We start from the raw sequence: 18,294 nt of genomic DNA, 5'->3' as shown, positions 1-18,294 counted from the left end.
TTTTTTCCTAAAGATGCAATGTTGATGCACTAAGTAAAGCTTACCTAGGGGATCTGAGAAATTCTTAAGACTTGAAACTAGAGGAAAAAGCCAAGAAGCCTCAAAGTGCAACACACTCCGTGATTGACGTGGATGAGTGCCTCTGGAAAAGTAGTGACAGTGGATGTACAACAAGAGGATTAGCTGAAAAGTCATTCTTGTAATCTCCATTAGATTCCCTGACTCTCTTCTTAACTTCATATTACTACATAAAGGTCCTCCCTACTCTGGACAGAAGAATGAAGATTGATTCTTTGGAGAAGTTTCTTTGGTGTCTGTGACTTAGAGAGAACCAGATATATTTGAGGATAGATGTCCAAAGTAAAAACGAAGGGCTAAATTAAGAATGTATACACTGAAAATGGAGTGCCCCAAATCCATTACCTATCCAAACCCAATAACCATGATTCAGGGTATTACAGTCTCCACGGGAAGTCTTTTCTAAAACTAAATATAGCCAAATTCTCACCAAGGGGTGACAGTGTACCAGAATACCCAACATCTGAATAATAAGAAAGCTAATAAAAGAAAATAGAGTGTATGGGAATAAAAATCAAAGAACAAGAAAGATATAAAATGTCCTGGGAAAATGTGAGTTTTCACATTAGAAGAGATCACTGCATGGCCAATCCAAAGGTTGAAAGTGTTCTTTTCAGTAACAAATTATCTATTTACAGAATATTTTTTGAAAGATTTTCTGAATATAGCAGTTTTGATGCTTTTGAAATATTGAAAATAAAAAGGTTATGGACCGAAAGCATAATTTTTAGTTGACAACTTGAGAATTTGAATGTGTGCATAATAGTTTCACATATTCTGAGGGAGGAGAGTCAATAACTACACTTTTATTTCAATTCAATTCAATTTTGATGAGCATATATAAGAATGACACTTTTCCCCAAGGGAAAGATAGAATAGATTACAATTGTGATCAACTACATCAATTTTTATTCTCTTATGCTAAGATCAATTACCTTTTTTTTCCGATTTAAATGAACATTGTCATAATTTGTCTTCTTTATTGTCATAGAGAAAAAAAGGGGGGGCAACTGAGTATCATATCCTCCAGCATTTCTTATATAATACCTTCTTGAATCTCATTTACATCCTTTATGAATATATTTATTGTACTGAAAGCCGATTACCTAATGTTTTCTAAGTTGTTCAAGGCAGTGAGCCAGGAGTTTTCTAACTTATAAGCATATTGATTTTGACAGTTAAGAGAATTTGAGATTTCTGTATTAATTACTCTGTTTACATAAAAATGAGCTTTATGTCATTTGTGCATTCTTATTATGCACATTTGCAAAATTATGGGGCAATTATATGAATTGCTAAAACAGTAAGAGATGCCTAATTTAATTTAACAAGATGCAACTACATCATTATTCATATATCATAAAAATAAGATATATTAGAAATTATAATAAACTGTTCACTTTAAGAATGTAGTTCTTAATTTGTATGCTTATCTGAAAATAATTATTTCATGAAATCTATAGTAGTTTACATTTGTCCTATGCATGTTGTATCAGAGTATTACTTGATAAACACAGATTACTGTGACAGGCTAGTGTTCAAAGCATTATATTACATTACACTGTATACATGACCAAGTGTCAGCAAAGGCATTTTGAGTTGATGCCATTCTTTTCAGGTTTTTTGGAGAGAGGTATAGTAAAAGAAACTTTGAGAATAAATAATTTAGAAGGGAGAAGGAAATCTGGCTATGTTAAGGCTTTCTAAAGAAATAATTAGTATGACATACGCTAAGAAGTCCCCAGTGGGGCTTAATCAGTTTATGTTAATGTTGCTTGAGGAATAATGATTTGTCATAAGTGTGTTAACTCTGAAGTCTCTATGCCTCAGCTGTTCTATGAGTTTATATTTCTTTACCTTTGTCCAGCTCTTTATCTCTTGTAATATTTCATTAATATTAAAAAATAAATTTTTTACAAAAAAATAGCTTTTTTTTTAAATTTTAGTATTTCTAAAGTTTGGGTGGGCCTTCACAATTTAGCACATGAATCAAACACATTCCACCACAAGAGTCTTAATGATGGTCCCTAGGAAGGTGTGTTATGATTCCCAATACACTATTAAGGAAATAAATGCGGGCCAGAGGCTTAAGGTTGTGCAGCAGATAAATGGAAGACTTAAACTTTTAACCGCAGATCCGTTAACATTGATTTCAGTGACATTTCCGCAATGTCACAGGTGCTACTATTTTTATCTCCCACGTAAACAAGTCATTTAATCATGTCAAGGATCTGTAGATCTGTTTGTTTCTTGTCCAGTGGGGATTCAGAGTAACTTGAACCCTTGAGATAATGGAAATTTTGGAAATATTCTTTGTCATTCTAGCTAGAAATATCTAGGGTGCTAGTTTCATATCTTCTGACTTTATCTCTCTTGCACCCCCCCTTCCCAAAACAAATGGTAACTGAACATTAATTTTTCTCCAAAACATTTTCTCCTAGGATGTGATGACTTTTTATAAGTCATATTTTACCACAATTTGACAGTTTCCTTCTTAAAGGCAGCAAAACAGTGTTTTTTTTTTGGTTTTTCATTTGTTTGTTTGATGCTTTCCTAGGACCACAGTGAGTTTCTTTTTCTTTTTTTTTCACAGTGAGTTTCTTACTACAATTCTGTAAACCACCCATGACTTGTCCCAGCTTCTGAACAACCATCTATGTTTCTCATGCTACCTATGATATTTACTTTTATAATGCTAAGTGTTTTTTTCTTCTTCTTAGTTTCAATATGATACCAAAGAAATGACTGAATTTTGTGACCTGGCAAAATAAATATAATTTCTAAAGAGAATTTTGGTAGCTCTAAGTAGTAGCTCAATACCGAGTGAATTTGGGTCAAATGTGATAGAATTCTCCAAAAGTATAATGTAACTCATCTGTTGCTATTGATCTTATTCTTAAGTTTAAAAAATATTACTGACTCATATGGGGAGATGCTACCCAGCAGCAGTAAGCAGCAAAATATATACAAGAAAAGTTATTTTGAGTGTAAGTACTTACAAAATAATCCTCCCTTTGTTTTTGGAAATTGTATTAGTGGTCATTTTAGGTGATTTAAATCCTAATTTATAGTTCTTTATTTATATCCATCAGAACCAAAAGTTTATTTTTCTCCAACTCTATAAACTATATGATTTTACTTATCAAAACTACTTTTGCTATATATGTCTACTGTAGTTGAGTTATGATACCGCTTGTTCAGTTAATGGTAGCATTCCAAGACATTCATCATTAACCAAACCAAAAAATACTGCATAAATATTTGCAATGAAATAGTTTTGGGGCAAGCTGTAGTAATATATGTGATCTATATTTATCAGAGGAAAAGTATGCATTTTAAGAATGAGAAAAAAGTCCTTCAGCTGTTTCCCTTCCAATACCTTAACGCATTTTGTCTTGAATTTCAATAGCTTCTGAATAGCAACTGATTCTATCTACACCTTCAGTGGTTTTACATGTTCATGTTACAACTCCATTCTGGGATGATGAGGTTCGGGACCAAAACTAAAGATACTAAAATGTAAACATCATGCATGCTTTTTCACTAAAAGTAGTGGGGAGAGGGGTGGAGTTAAGTGTTATTAATTATAAAATTAGATTTTCTAAGCCTTAATAAATATTATACCCTCAAGACAATTTTTCTCCATTAGTGCATGAAATGATATTAACTTTATAAATTAATCTTTGCAACATTTCCAGCAAATTTTAGTAGATTAACAATATGACATCATACAAATTTCCAAATGCAGTAGATCACCTTTGGTATTATCATGACCACTAAATGAAATGAAGCATAGGCGAGCTCTTAGCGTTAGGAATTTAGGGTGTCATTCATGCCTCCTCCCTTATGCTTTGAGAAGGTATGATACAAGTGTCACTAGTCAAATGAGAAGTGATATATGACTTTATTAAGTATGTAAAATGCTCTGCATCACTGGCCATCAGGGAAATACAAATCAAAACCACAATGAGATACCACCTCACACCAGTGAGAATGGCCAAAATTAACAAGACAGGAAACAACAAGTGGTGGCAAAGATGTGGAGAAAGAGCGAGCCTCTTACACAGTTGGTAGGAATGCAAGCTGGTGCAGCTACTCTGGAAAACAGTGTGGAGGTTCCTCAAGAAGCTAAAAATAGAGCTACCCTATGACCTAGCAATTGCACTACTGGGTCTTTACCCCAAAGATACTGATGTCGTGAAATGACAGGACACCTGCATCCCAATGTTCATAGCAGCAACGTCCACAGTAGCCAAACTATGAAGGAGCCTCGATGTCCTTCAACAGATGAATGGACAAAGAAGATGTGGTCTATGTATACAGTGGAATATGACTCAGCCATTAGGACGAACACCCACCATTTACATCCACATGGATGGAACTGGAGGGTACTATGCTGAGTGAAGTCGATTGGAGAAAGACAATTATCATATGGTTTCATTAATACAGGGAATATAAGAAATAGTGAAAGGGACTATAAGGGAAAGGAGGGGAAACTAAGTGGGAAAAATTAGAGAGAAAGACAAACTGTGAGACTCCTAACTGGGAAACAAACAGAGTTGCGGAAGGGGAGGTGGGTGAGGGGATAGGGTAACTGGGTGATGAACACTAAGGAGGGCACTTGATGGGATGAGCACTGGGTGTTCTATATGGAGCAAATTGAATTTAAATTTTAGAAAATGTAAAAAAAAAAGAAAACTGAAAGCATCATATTGGAAATTTGTCGCAGGGAATGAGGTGTGAAAGGAATAGACTGTATTGCAATGAAGATGCTCAGTGAAAGAGGGGGAAATAACAGACCTTGACTATGCAGTTGTAAAACATTTAGCTCGATGAATTCAATAAAAGTAAAGCTCGTGACAGCATTTCGTGATTGTCCTTGCTATCTCTCAATCTAGATGCAATTGAGGAACCCGTTGGCCCTCGCTGCACTGGAAGCCATCTTATTCCACTCCTTTTAGACTAAAGTTAACATTGTTCATACCAGGGAAGTAATGAAACTGTGTCCTTGATACATTTGTTGAGATGATGAAGCTACTATGTTTTCGTAGACTTCTGTACCTACCCCTGGAAAAAAAAATAAAGAATATCAGTATGTCCTTGATATTATTGAATTGCTGAATGAACCCAAACTGAAACCCACAGAGTCACTCTGGGAGCACACTATGTATACTCACTTAATATACAGCATTAAGGAAACTGATAGGAAAAAATGTTGGAAGTTGTGCACTGAAGTCTGCTTACTATCTTTGGTAAGGTTTTATGATACCTCTAGTGGTTAAGTTATAGGCCAGTGCATTGTAGTTAATGACTCAACCGATTCAAATGTGAATTTCTATTTAACTGTGATGCAGTGCATGTTGGTTGATATTTAACCCCCCCCCCCCCATTAGTATGCTAGCCACCCTAACCTAAGTTAGCATCATCTCTGGACTAGTTGCTTGTAATAGGCCTTTTTCTTAACTAATTCCAAATTAGTCCTACAATTAATTTCTTGAATTGAATCCTAGGTAAGGAACACTAATCTCATCATATCTAGTTCCAGCTTAAAATCTACCAAAGGTGTTCCAAATCTCTAAAGATACAGGACGGAATCCTTTAACACCCTTCACAAAGTCCTTGAATGTCTGGCTCCTTTTTACATGCTCAAGCTCATTTTTTCTGAACTCTTTTACCATGTTCTTTGCTCTGGCCAAAACATTATTATTTTTTTTTTCATTTCCTTGAGGGTATCTGGATTCCTCATGCAATAGCTAGCTGCTTGCCACATGCAATTTTGTATATCTAAAATAAACATAACTGCTTTTAAAAGCCAGTTAATTTATTTAATGAGTAGTGCCTAAAGATGCTTATAAAAAGATCAGTGTCCATACAGATTAGCTACCATATTGATAAAAATTCTACTCAAAGCCCTAGCCAAGGTAGCTGTATTTAAGACTAGTTGGTAAAAAAATAAAAAATAAAAAAAAATAAAAAAAAAGACTAGTTGGTAATAAAAAATAATCAGAAGGGATCGCATGGAAGACTTAGTGTAAACTCAATCTCTTGTTTGAAAGTAACATCTCAAGTAACATCTTTTTTTACTAAAACAGTAAAATCATATTATTTTACAATTTGGAAATAGAACTCTGTTAATTTCAATTATGGGTTAAATTATGTTACTTACACAAGCAGCATGTTAAAATTAATACAATTTTGCTTTGATTGAGCTTTTAATACATATATATAAACATTTAACATGTGTTGTACATTTATTGGAGATCTTTTTCTGCTTTAAATCACAACTATTTTCATGGAATTTCTCAGAGATCAGTAGTTCATCAAATACTTCAATTATGTTCTTAAATTGCCACCTAGAATAAATTAAACTTATTAAATTCTCCTGCTACTAAAAACAAAACTCTTAGAGACTATTTCAACCTGCAAAGAATTTTCTTCTTCGTTATTAATTGTACTGTGTCCTGTGTTACTATACTTTACCTTGAATTATTTTCTGATTAGATTACTTCCTTACTATCCTTTTGTTATACTTCTCTTCAGTTCTTTACTATATTTTCTGAATAGAAGTCTAATTTGTGTCCATGTGTGCATGTGTGTGCGTGTTCACTCATACTGTTTCCCAGAATGGGAAGCCTTTTTGTTAATCTTGAAGGCCTTGTTAATTATTACATTTCCTAGAACTGGCCTGTTGTTTGCCTTTTAGATGGAGGCAGAGTAGGTCAGATTTTCTAGTTCTTGGTCACGTCCTTTCTACATGTATGACCTGCTGATTTAGAGTTGCCTTCAGCTTTTAATCTGTTTCATCAAAGTACACCAAAGTTTCCTATTAAACGTGGCCATATTTTCTCTCTGATGAGTCTATGATCTTGACTAGCACAAATATAGGCATATAACATAGGTCAAGATTTTTTTTTAATATGAATTATTTCTCTAGTAAGAAAATACTTAAGGGCACCAGGGTGGCTGAGTCAGTTAAGCATTTGCCTTGGGCTCAGGTCATCATCTCAGAAACCTGAGACTGAGTCCCTATCAGGCTCCCTGCTCAGCGGGAAGTCTGCTTCTCCCTCTCCCTCCCCCCCCCCCACTTGTGTTCTCTCTGTCTTAAATAAATAAATAAAATCATTAAAGGAAGATGAAGAAGAAAGAAGAAGAAGAAGAAGAAGAAGAAGAAGAAGAAGAAGAAGAAGAAGAAGAAAGAAAATACTTAAAAGGTGTTATCCAAAGAATTTGAGAAAAATGATTGAGGATTCCATAAAATGTTGATTTTTAGAAACCCAGACATTATAAATCCTGACCAAGGAAGCTAGAAATGGTTTGAAAATTTATTCCCTGGCAAAAACAAAACAAAACAAAACAAAAAAAAAACAAACAAACAAAAAAAAACCAAATGATTCCCAAATTCATTTACATGACAAATTCTATTGTTTGTCTACTCGAAAACCATCACTCAACTGTGTTCATCTCTTCTTTGCTCATGGTTATCAAGGGACCATGTTACCCAGGAGTGAAGGTTCAATGGTCCAAGCCCATTATGATGATCTACTTTTTCCTGGTGGTGATTGGCTGAAGAACGTAGTGCAAGGAGACACGCTTCTCTGGTTAGCAGAGTAAGCAGCAAATAGACTTCTGATTTTATGGCAGAATCATTGGAACAATGTTCCTGAGGAAATCTTTCAAGTACATTAATAACTCCTGCTGATTAAGTCATTTTATTTGGGATATTTTTCTGTTATTGCACCTGAAGTCACCTAAACTGACATTCTATTTTAGGGAACATTATGATTAATTACAAGTTTTGGTTAATAGTAGTTAGTAACTAGTTAATAGTAATAGTTTTTTAAGTATTATTATTCACTATTTTACCTTCTAAGACATTTCACATACTCTGATGGTAGCTGTGAGTGATTTTGAGTGTTTGAAACTAACACAGAGGACAAATTTAAGTTTTAGTAATCAAATTCATGAGTTGAGTGATGGAGATTTCATGTTTGAAGATCATAGTGGGATGGTGGCATTTCTTCAGTCCTTCAAAGGGAGTGACACTATCCTTTTGTGTAACAAAAATTGATTACATTAACTTTAAAGTGCATTTAAGAAGTTAAATAAAGCTGTGTCCTTATAATCAGAAATCTTAAGGACACGTGTTTATTATTTTTTAAGAATCTTATTATATAGGAAATTAAATATGATATTCTCACCAGGATGATACTGTTATGGGGTTTTTTATTTTTATTTTTATTCTTTTAGAAAAAATATTGGGAAAATATATTCTAAGTGTATTTAAACAAAGGCTAATTTTTCTTTTGAGTTATTGCAATTTTCATTAAATGCTCTTTACATATTAGAGATGACATTATATTGTTTTCTAAAATAAAGTTAAGCAAAAATGTTTTCTTATTAGCTTTGGCATAGGAAGCAGAAGACAGTGTTTTGCCCTTAGATATTTAACAGAAGTTTGAGGGATACCTATTTGCAAAAAGAAAAAAAAAAGTAAAGAAAGAAAAAGCAAAGGAATAAAAATAACTTGAGAAACTATTTTAGAACAAAAGTTCTGTAAATGATTTAAATATCTGACAAAAAATATAAAATTCAAATATATACCATAAATTTTAAGTTCAAGTGTTTATATGATTGCTACTGATTAATAATGAATATGTATTTGCTTTTAATTTCACAAATACAAAACAATTTGTCTTAATATGTTTCTACAGAAACAGAAGTTTGAAGAAATTATTTCATGTTTTCATGTAGTATCAATATAAATGTTTGGAGGTTTAAATTAATTTCATATTTCTGGTGACAATTCATAGAGAAATAAAAGGCTAATAAATGTAAATATATAGTTCATGTATTTGTAGGGTAAAATAACATGTTCATTTGCCTCATTTATAGAAATATTTGTTTTCATGGATATAATATGGTGTATGAAAACAGTGGTAGATACAAATCTGGAAGGAACCTCCAATATTTAACACATTTTACAATTCTTGAATCCAAAAAGCAACATCATAATAATGAATTCTACGAGCATTTATGAACCTTCAAGTACCTGAAAAAGAAATAGATGAATCCTTATATGACAAAAGTGCTATAGTATAATCTTTATTTTCAGAGAGGAATGAATTCCTGTGTTTGCCTGATAAGAACATTAAAACATGAAATATAAGCCCATAAATAAACCAAATAGAGGAGGTAGGAAGATATGGAAATGTCCGACTCTATCCTAAGTATGGACAAACCTGTGAACCAAAATGTGAGAGAACCCTTGGTATTCTCTATTGTCCCAAAGTATCTGCTTTGAGGTCACATTTAGAAGTAGGTTTCCTTCCAGGGTAATACAAATCTTTTTTTTTTTTTTTTTTTTTTAAGATTTTATTTAATTTATTCATGAGAGACACAGAGAGATAGAGAGAGACAGAGACACAGGCAGAGGGAGAAGCAGGCTCCATGCAGGGAGCCTGACATGGGACTCGATCCCAGGTCTCCAGGATCAGGCCCTGGGCTGAAGGCGGCACTAAACCACTGAGCCACCCGGGCTGCCCAAGTAATACAAATCTAATGCTGAAGCTACCACCGACTAATGTGTGTTTTATTAAGTATTTGCGGGAATACAGGATGAAGGAATACATAATACCGAAGACAGCAAACTTTATCAAATATCCCCCACAGATATTGCTAATCACTGCTTTCCTGCTTGTCTCCCTAGCACTGAGTTTCCTTCTCCACCAGCACTTCAGCTTTCCAGCACTTCCTTCTCCCTGCCCAGAAGAAGGACATAGAAGTAATTAGGTCAATGAGGTCACGAAGTACTGGGAGCAAAGGTAGGCAGAAAGAAGGAAAAGGTATAAGAAGGACAAAATAAGATTTTACTGTGTGAAAAGATTAAAAGCAAAATTTTTTAAAAATGCAAACAAGCAAACAAAAGAGCTTAATAGTGCCCTCTAAATTATTTACTAGAAATAATTCATTTGGAAATTTTTTTTTTTCTGGATAAATGCACTGAATGTTATTTCAGGCTAGTTCAATTAAAAATAACTGTTGGATGCTTGTTCAACAAAGAATAAAAATTTTCGTGTCTTCCTGCTTTTTTCCTTTTTTTTTTTTTTTGTAATCAGTACGATAGCTTGGACTAATATTCTGTTTCTTTATTTTTTTTTAAGATTTAATTATTTTATTCAAAGAGAGAGAGAGCATGAGTGGAGGGGAGGGGAAGCCGAGGAGGGAGAGAGACAATCTCAAGTGGACTCTGTGCTGAACACAGAGCCCTAGGCGGGACTCGATCTGCAAAACCTGAGATCCCGACCTGAGCTGAAATCAAGAGTTGGGAGCTCAACCAAAGCCACCCAGGCGCTCCAGTTTCTTTCTTTTCCATTTGACTCTAACAAACTGAAGCTAATTGACAGAATAATGATGTTGATGCATTTTCCTTGATGAAGGAAGGGGTTAAAAATAATAGCTACAAGGGAGTTGCTGAATTTTTGTAGATCAATCAATTTTGAAATCAAAGTTATGCTGGATTTCTTCAAGAAGAGAGCTTTTCTCCGCAGAGATTTAATTAATCTGGCCAGTTAACTTTCTCTATGCATTCATAGAACTTCTGTCCTTTTTCTCATGTTGTGACATTTATTAGCGTCTTTTTATCATATCCTTATTTAGACATATTATTTATGTCCTTGAGGCATATAAACTCTTTGAAAATGACAGATTTACCTTGTGTAATCCAGGAGCTGGGCATCTAGAGGTCATTTAATAATAACATTGAATAAATGTCTCTCAGTGAAAAAAATTGCTTTCTAAATATTACAAACCGAATATATCATTGAAAAACTAGAAATGATATGATTTTACTGGAATGGTAACATTTATCAGCTAGGCCCAATTTCTGTAGATATTTGAAGAGAGTAGATCCCGGGTTTTATATTGTTTCCAATTTATTTTCCCCTGATAAGGAAAAGCAAGATCCTCACCTTCAAAATTGTATATCCTTGTATCCCTAGAATTCTACCCACTGGCCATATCTATTACTGGAGGGAGGGATACACATATTAATCAATAAAAAATGAAATGCCCAGTTATTGTATTAAAAATACAAATATTTGAGTTTTGAAGTTGAATAAATTCAATCATCTTGAAGAAACGGAGTCAGTTCCACTGTTCACATTTTAATTTTAAATGTTGAAGAATATGTTTGTATTTAGGAAGGAGGTAAATATTTTTCTACTGTTGCTTTCTCTCCTCAATAAGTATTTGCATTGATATCAGTGTAGACAAAAGTTTGAAATACCTGAATTTTGTTATTGGCCAAATCTCATCTGTTTGAAGCACCCTCTCTGACGTAGATACACTTGTTCAAATTCTGCGCCATCATCACATTCACAATAGAGTGATTCACAAAATTCACAGACCAAATTCATAAAATTCATGGAGACAGCAGATGATGAGGGAACATGAATGAATTATTATTTTATGAGATTATCTGAAACCATTCATTCATCCATTCAGTTGTTGAGGAGTGACTGTGACTAGCAGTCTTCTAGGTACCAAGAACCCACTTCATGGCTATGCTACCGCTGTGTCTTGGTTTGACCCTCCCATTCTTCTCCATTTACTCTCTCAAATGTAGCGTTTTCTATGAATGTTAGCCTCCCGATTTCCTGCTGTAAATTACCACATAGAAAAACTCCCATGTGGAATCCCAACCACCAAAGGTTCTTCACAAATCTGTCATGAACTAGATAAGTGATTTCCCAGGAGATACACAAAATTAGGCTTGTAAATCAAATCTCCTTGCATTATATATGATTCACCTAGAAATCTTTTGGGTGACTATTTTAACTCCTTAACTACAGTTTATTAAACCATAGTTTGTTTTTTTTTCTTTCCATCACTCCTGTGTTAAGGTACATAGGCTTCCCTTTTTTCCTCTTCTGTTTTTTCCTTCCTCATCTATCCTCTTTACCACATAATGGGGAATATTCTGGGAAAAAAGAAAACAACAACAAAGTTATATAATTTCATTTCTTCTGAGTCATGCAATACCTTTTTTGGCCCAAAGTAAAATACTTTTGTCTTTTAAACCTGGACTGTATTAAATTACAAGCCACAAATACATTTCTTGGTATCAGTTTCAACACCTGCTTTATTGTGAACCACAGACCATGAGCATGAAGGCAGTGCCTTTATACTGCCACAGGATAAAAGTGATTTTTTTATGAAAACCATCTGATAAAAGCAGCATGGTGGTTGGCAGCATATGAGAAGCCTACTAAGGAATATCTATTTTCCTTTGTCTTATTTACTCTCTAATAATAGATGTTGGGTTTTACTTGGATTGACTAAAGATGATGCAGATATGGACTCCATTTCGACTCAATATATTTTGTCTAAATCAATATGATATTTCCAGTTTCCAAAAGATGCACTTTTTAAAGCTTTAGACCTGTGAAGTTCTTGTTGTTTTGAAGAATTATTCAAACAACAAATGTATTTATGAGCATACAAATGCAGCACTTAATGGGTGAATGTTTGTGTCCCCCCAAACCCATAGATTGAAGCATTAAACTCCAAGTGAGAGTACTTCAAGGTAAAGCTTTTGGGAAGTATTTAGGTTTAGATACTGTCCTGAGGGTGGGGCCCTCCTAATTACATTAGAGACCTGATAAGAAGAGACCAGATCTCTCTGTGCCTTGTACAGGGAGACATTTGCTGTCCTGCAAGCCAGGAAGAGAGCTGCTCCAAGTACTGAATCCGCCTCCACCTTGCTCTTGGACTTGTTAGCTTCCAGAACTCAGGAATGAATGTCTGTTGTTTAAGCCATAGTGTATATGATATTTTGTTACAGCAGTTCAAGCTGAGCAAGACAGCAATGAATATTTTCTGCCATATAATGGCAGCAGTTCTTCAGCTTCCCAAGGACATCCTCCTACCTTTGAAGGGGGAAAAAAGAAAAAAAAAAAAAAAAAAGAGAAAGAAGGAGCTTAGTAAGTCTCAATGTTTTACATTTTTGGAGATAATTTCAATCAATAGAGAATATCTATGAGAAAGACTTTTTAGAAGAATGGAAATGTCTTCTTCATGCCTTTTAAAAGACATCACACAAATATTTTTCATACTCTGCCTGTATAACAGGCCCAGTTGGCATATAATTAAATGGTTGTTTTCATTCTCTAAGATAAGTGTTTCTCAAATGAATTAACTGCCATTTAAAGATCAAAATATTTAATAAAAATGTAAATACACCTGGAAAAACATATGCTGATAAAGGCCATCTGCATTTCTCCATTAACTTTGCATATTGATAAATTTAAGAAACTTGTAAGGATATTTCCATTATTCATTTACAGACTCAGTTAAGTGTTACATTTTAATTATTTAGCTTTAGTTATCAATTTTCTCTTCACAGTCTCTAAAATTTTTCATTTGAAAATACATATCTATTTAACTCAGAGTTTCATCTATTGGTATATTATAATGTTTTGGTATATTATAATTTTAAACATTTATTTAAATGTCTTCTAGGTACAAACATAAGTGCATAGAAATTTTTTTTTGAGTAAAATGTTCATATTCTACATTAATAGCAACTTTGTCAGTTTCAAATCTGATGAGCCATCATCAATATAAGCAGAATTCAATGATTCAGTTTATATATACTACCATTTATTTATTTATTGATATGGGAAAGCAGCATATGAGACTCTTGCTTAATTAGTCTTACTGTTACCACGGGTGGAACAAATAATACATTTAGTTAAGTGGTAAATGAATTTTCTCTGTAAACACTTTTTTCAGTTTTTGCTGAATTTAGTAGTTCTGTGCTATAGATGGCAGGCCACATGATATTTGGAAAAAAATAGACTATTTTTATTAATCTTTGTTTTGAATCATTTATGTATATTGCAATTGTCAAATTACCCAGATTTATGACACTCCAGACATTAAGTCAGGTATTAAATATAGAATAGGCCTGAGAACACCGGAATTTGTCAAGCTCATTAAACGGAAGAAATTTTTATATTAATTGAAGTCTCTTTTTTATAATCATGATGATGGTTATTATTTTATGCATTACGATATCTTCTATTTGAAATATGGAGTTTATGTTTGATATGGATCTTTTGTGAGCAGACAACTTTGAGATCTATGCAATCTCTTTCAATATGTCAGTTTTAATATATATATATTTTTTAAATTTTTATTTATTTATGATAGTCACACGCAGAGAGAGAGAGAGAGGCAGAGACATAGGCAGAGGGAGAAGCAGGCTCCATGCACTGGGAGCCCGACATGGGATTCGATCCCGGGCCTCCAGGATCGCGCCCTGGGCCAAAGGCAGGCGCCAAACCACTGCGCCACCCAGGGTTCCCGGGGAATATGTCAGTTTTAAAACAGTTGTCAACTGCCCACCTAGATAGAAACAGAGGTATAACTAAATACCAGAAATCAGAAATAATTGACAGTAGCCACAAGAGTAAATAATGCACTTATCTCTCACGGGAATGCCCAACCTAGGCAGTTTTGTAATTCTGCTGTTTTTGTCTGTTTCTGCCATTCTCACTCTTGGCTTATCAGAAATAACTATATTATCAGTTTGTCTTCCTTCAAATGGCAGAAGGAATAAAAAAATGTTTCTATCTCTCTGCACATAGACACATATTTAGAAAAGGCCCATTCAACCAAAGTCTTCCAATTGCTCAGAAATTAAATTAATTAAATTAACTCCCCTGAAGCTGTTTTTCTTAATTATTTTAGTTGCTACTGATATTTTTTTCCATTAGAAGCAATCTTTTTTTTCCCTTATAGCATTAATTAACATATCCAATATGGTCTCTGGTTATTTGTGTATACAGTTCATGTCTCCAAGAGAATCACTTGGTCCTTGAGATCTGAGATTTCATCTCAAAGCTAAAATAGTATTGAGGTTGTTTAGAGTGTAGTTAATAAGGTATGTACCAAGATATGCTTGGAGTTTATCAAGGTTTGACACTAATTTGCAATATGATCTGAACCAATATACCAATATATGTAAATTATTTAAGACTCAGTCTGATATACTCACACATGTGTGTATACCCATTATGTTTGTATACATAAAGGCCATAGTTTCCTAGAAGTGCTATGAAGATTTCTTAAAAAAAAAAAAAAAATGTGGTAAAGCACTTAGTTTAGTTAAAAGGAAGAAATATTTTTGAGTAGTCATCATGACTAATTTTGTTGCTTTCTTTTTCTAAAGTTACTCTCTCCTGATAGTAGATATTCAGTAACTATTTATTAATAACTGATGGATATGTGTATATATTTGCCTAGTATAGATAGTGCTTTAAAATAAATAAACACCATCTGCTTTTGGCAAGGGAAAAATCGAAGACATTAACATTTGGGACTAATTCTGCAAAAATTATGTGGCTTAGTTTTACACAAGCCATTTCGATAGTGGTAAATGACCTAAAGGCATAGTTTGGCTGGAGAGAGCAAAACAAGGAGATGGAAATAATGAAGGAAGGATGGAAAGCACAATATGTGAAAAGACTTGGAGTTATGTAGTGGGAGATTGGCACAGATAAGGATACAGACATATGGTTAGTGATAAAGTGGTCAAACTTAATATTCAGTTTGACTTGTTTGTTATTCTATGTGTAGACTTCATCTATCTTCCCAGATAGGTGAAGTTTGCTATATATCAAATATGAATATTTGTATGTGTTTGCCTGAAAACTCTAAAAAAATTGGGGTAATATAGATAATTACTATATGTCAGCTGTAAGAGGGAGCTCAGCAGTTACTGTGATTAAGAAATTTGAGTGACCCTGAAAATTAGTCAGTCTGAACATTAGTAAACCTACTGTGCAAGCCAACCTACACTACTCCAGAAAGTGAGATAAGAGATTCAAGAAAAGTCTATTTAATCCAAAGGACAGTGCGAATTCAGGTGATATTCAGGTTATATATACATTGTAAAGAGAATAATAAACATATTTTAAAATGATCCTTGATTGATTCAAGTAAGTGGTATAATGAAACCTGTGTTCATCTAAATGTTATATGACTATTTTTTTTTTTTACTTTCGGTGTCATATATGTAAAGTCTTAAAATATGCATGGTTTTATGGATCATTATGAAACGATATGAGACTTTATGGATCTTATTTAAGTAATATTACTATTCTCCTCCCCTAAGTTTACAGAAATAACACAAGTAAATTGCCTTGGTTTTACTAAGCTTAAAACAAAAACATTTCTGAATTTGGCTTTAGTTTATATATAATCAGTTTTAGTCTTTGGAGAGGAATGATTTGCACTTAACCATGCTGAAAAGTTGTTTGATCATTCTAGTTACTTTTATTTTATATTTGGTTAAATTAATATTAAGGGAATGATCAATGGTTTCCTGATTTAATAGGACATCCTCAGTAAGACAGTAATTTGATATGTGAGCTGATGATCTATTTAACTGGTGGGAAAATCCAATCCAAAATTTATTTCTGTGCTTTTATATAAATATATTCCTCAGGTTCTATTATGTAATCAGAGAATTATGGCTCCTTTAATTTTTTTTTTTTATTATGAGCATTTGTTGCCTGATTCAAACCTATGCTCATGTACAACATCCTAAGGGATGCAATGCCAAGAATGCCAAGATTGAGAAGATTGGATACTGGATGATGATCTGTATAAGATCTGGAACCAGGATCTTTTTTCTTAGGCCATTGACATGGGAGAGCCAGTGCTCATTTATGTAGAAAAAGACAGTTCATTTAAAAATATACAGCTACATTTTCAATTTTTAAAAAATACAAAATACACTTAAAAAGATGGTATCTTTTTAAATCAAAAGGGTAGATGGATGCCAGTATTTAATATGTGAAATTCTTTAGAAAAAAAAAATACCCAACGACTTAGCCAATGTTTTATTATTATTTATTTGCTTTTTATTAGGACTTCAGAATTATCAGGAATCTTTCTATGTGACAATTTAACTTCACTAAAGGCAAACTGTATTCTGATTTCCAGTGTTGCTAGAGCAAGTTTAAGAGGATTATTACTGTAGAATGAGAGAATCTCCCCTGGCAGTAAATTACTTGCAAACAGGAAGATATTACCCATGTAATCTCTACTTCAAAATGCAAATTTGTTTACTAATGCAAGTAATTATGATGTCCAAGTGGAGCAGACATTTAAAATAATTTACAACAATGAAATTAACTCTACTTAAAATGAATACCTGGCTATAAATCATTCTTTTTATAGCCTTATATGGTCTTGCAAGACAGCATGGTCCATGTATTGAGCAAAAGCCACTAGACTGAGAAGTCTATGGTGTGAGTCCAAGCTCTGTTGGGACTCAGTTGCCCTTAATTCATTCAGTTAGATTTCAAGTGACTTAGCCTCCCCCTTGTTGAACATTGATATCCCTAATCCTGATGATAAAGAACAAGAGAAATAATGCTAATGAAACTGTTTGAAAATTATGAGACATTACATGGATGATATCTGTTTGTTTTATTTAGGATTGTGAAGTACAGTGGGAAGATTAAAGAAAAGCTTTTAAATACTTTTATATGAATCTATAAACATCTCTTTCTTTTGGTCTCTTAAAAAAATATTTCCCCCCTATTAAATTCATCTGAAAATGCTGCCTTGGGAGTTGGCTGTAACCGGTGCTACTAAATTTGAAATAATATACTTCTCAATTCTTTCATTATTCCTTCCTACAAGGTCAGCCATCTAATACAGCCCGAGTATCCTTCAGAGAGCTTTGCTTAGTGCCAGGACCAAGCAGATAATCTTGCTATCAAGAGTTCTCTTCTCATTTATATGTGCTTTCTGAAATAATCTGTTATCTTCTGTCTGAGTGTTCAAACATCTAGGATGTGCTTGTAGCAACTTCCCCAAACTACTGATTCAGAACTTTCTTTCCCCATCGCTGGTGGTAGTGATGGCAGGTAGCCTCATGCAGGCTGGGGGGCAGAGGGGACGATGGTCGCAGGATATGGTTTATTCCCTCTCGGCAAAGATTAGTTCAGGCCTTTGAGGATGCCCAACCACCTAGGTTTCTGGTGGTTGTGTAATAAAAATCTACTTCTTACTTAATTCGTCAAACTCATTTCCACTTTTTCTTTACCTTCTCTCTAGGAAATAACTATAAAATGATACAGATTGGCTTTTGACAATCCAATAGCCACCACTCTGAATTCCTGAATATAGGAACATGGTCCT

At 33.7% G+C, this 18,294-nt stretch overlaps 1 protein-coding gene across 1 annotated transcript in view; it reads left to right on the top strand.

Moving 5' to 3' along the window:
* The first annotated feature begins 9,794 nt into the window (after positions 1 to 9,794).
* The window catches only part of CDH12 (cadherin 12), a 505,536-nt gene continuing 497,036 nt past the window's right edge, over positions 9,795 to 18,294 (top strand). Inside the window, 1 exon segment of the mRNA XM_041747195.1 lies at positions 9,795 to 9,899. The gene's annotated coding sequence lies outside the window, so the exon portion shown is untranslated.

This window comes from Vulpes lagopus, chromosome 3 (assembly GCF_018345385.1).
Source record: "Vulpes lagopus strain Blue_001 chromosome 3, ASM1834538v1, whole genome shotgun sequence".
NCBI lineage: Eukaryota > Metazoa > Chordata > Mammalia > Carnivora > Canidae > Vulpes > Vulpes lagopus.
This window is presented reverse-complemented; position numbering and strand designations above follow the sequence as displayed.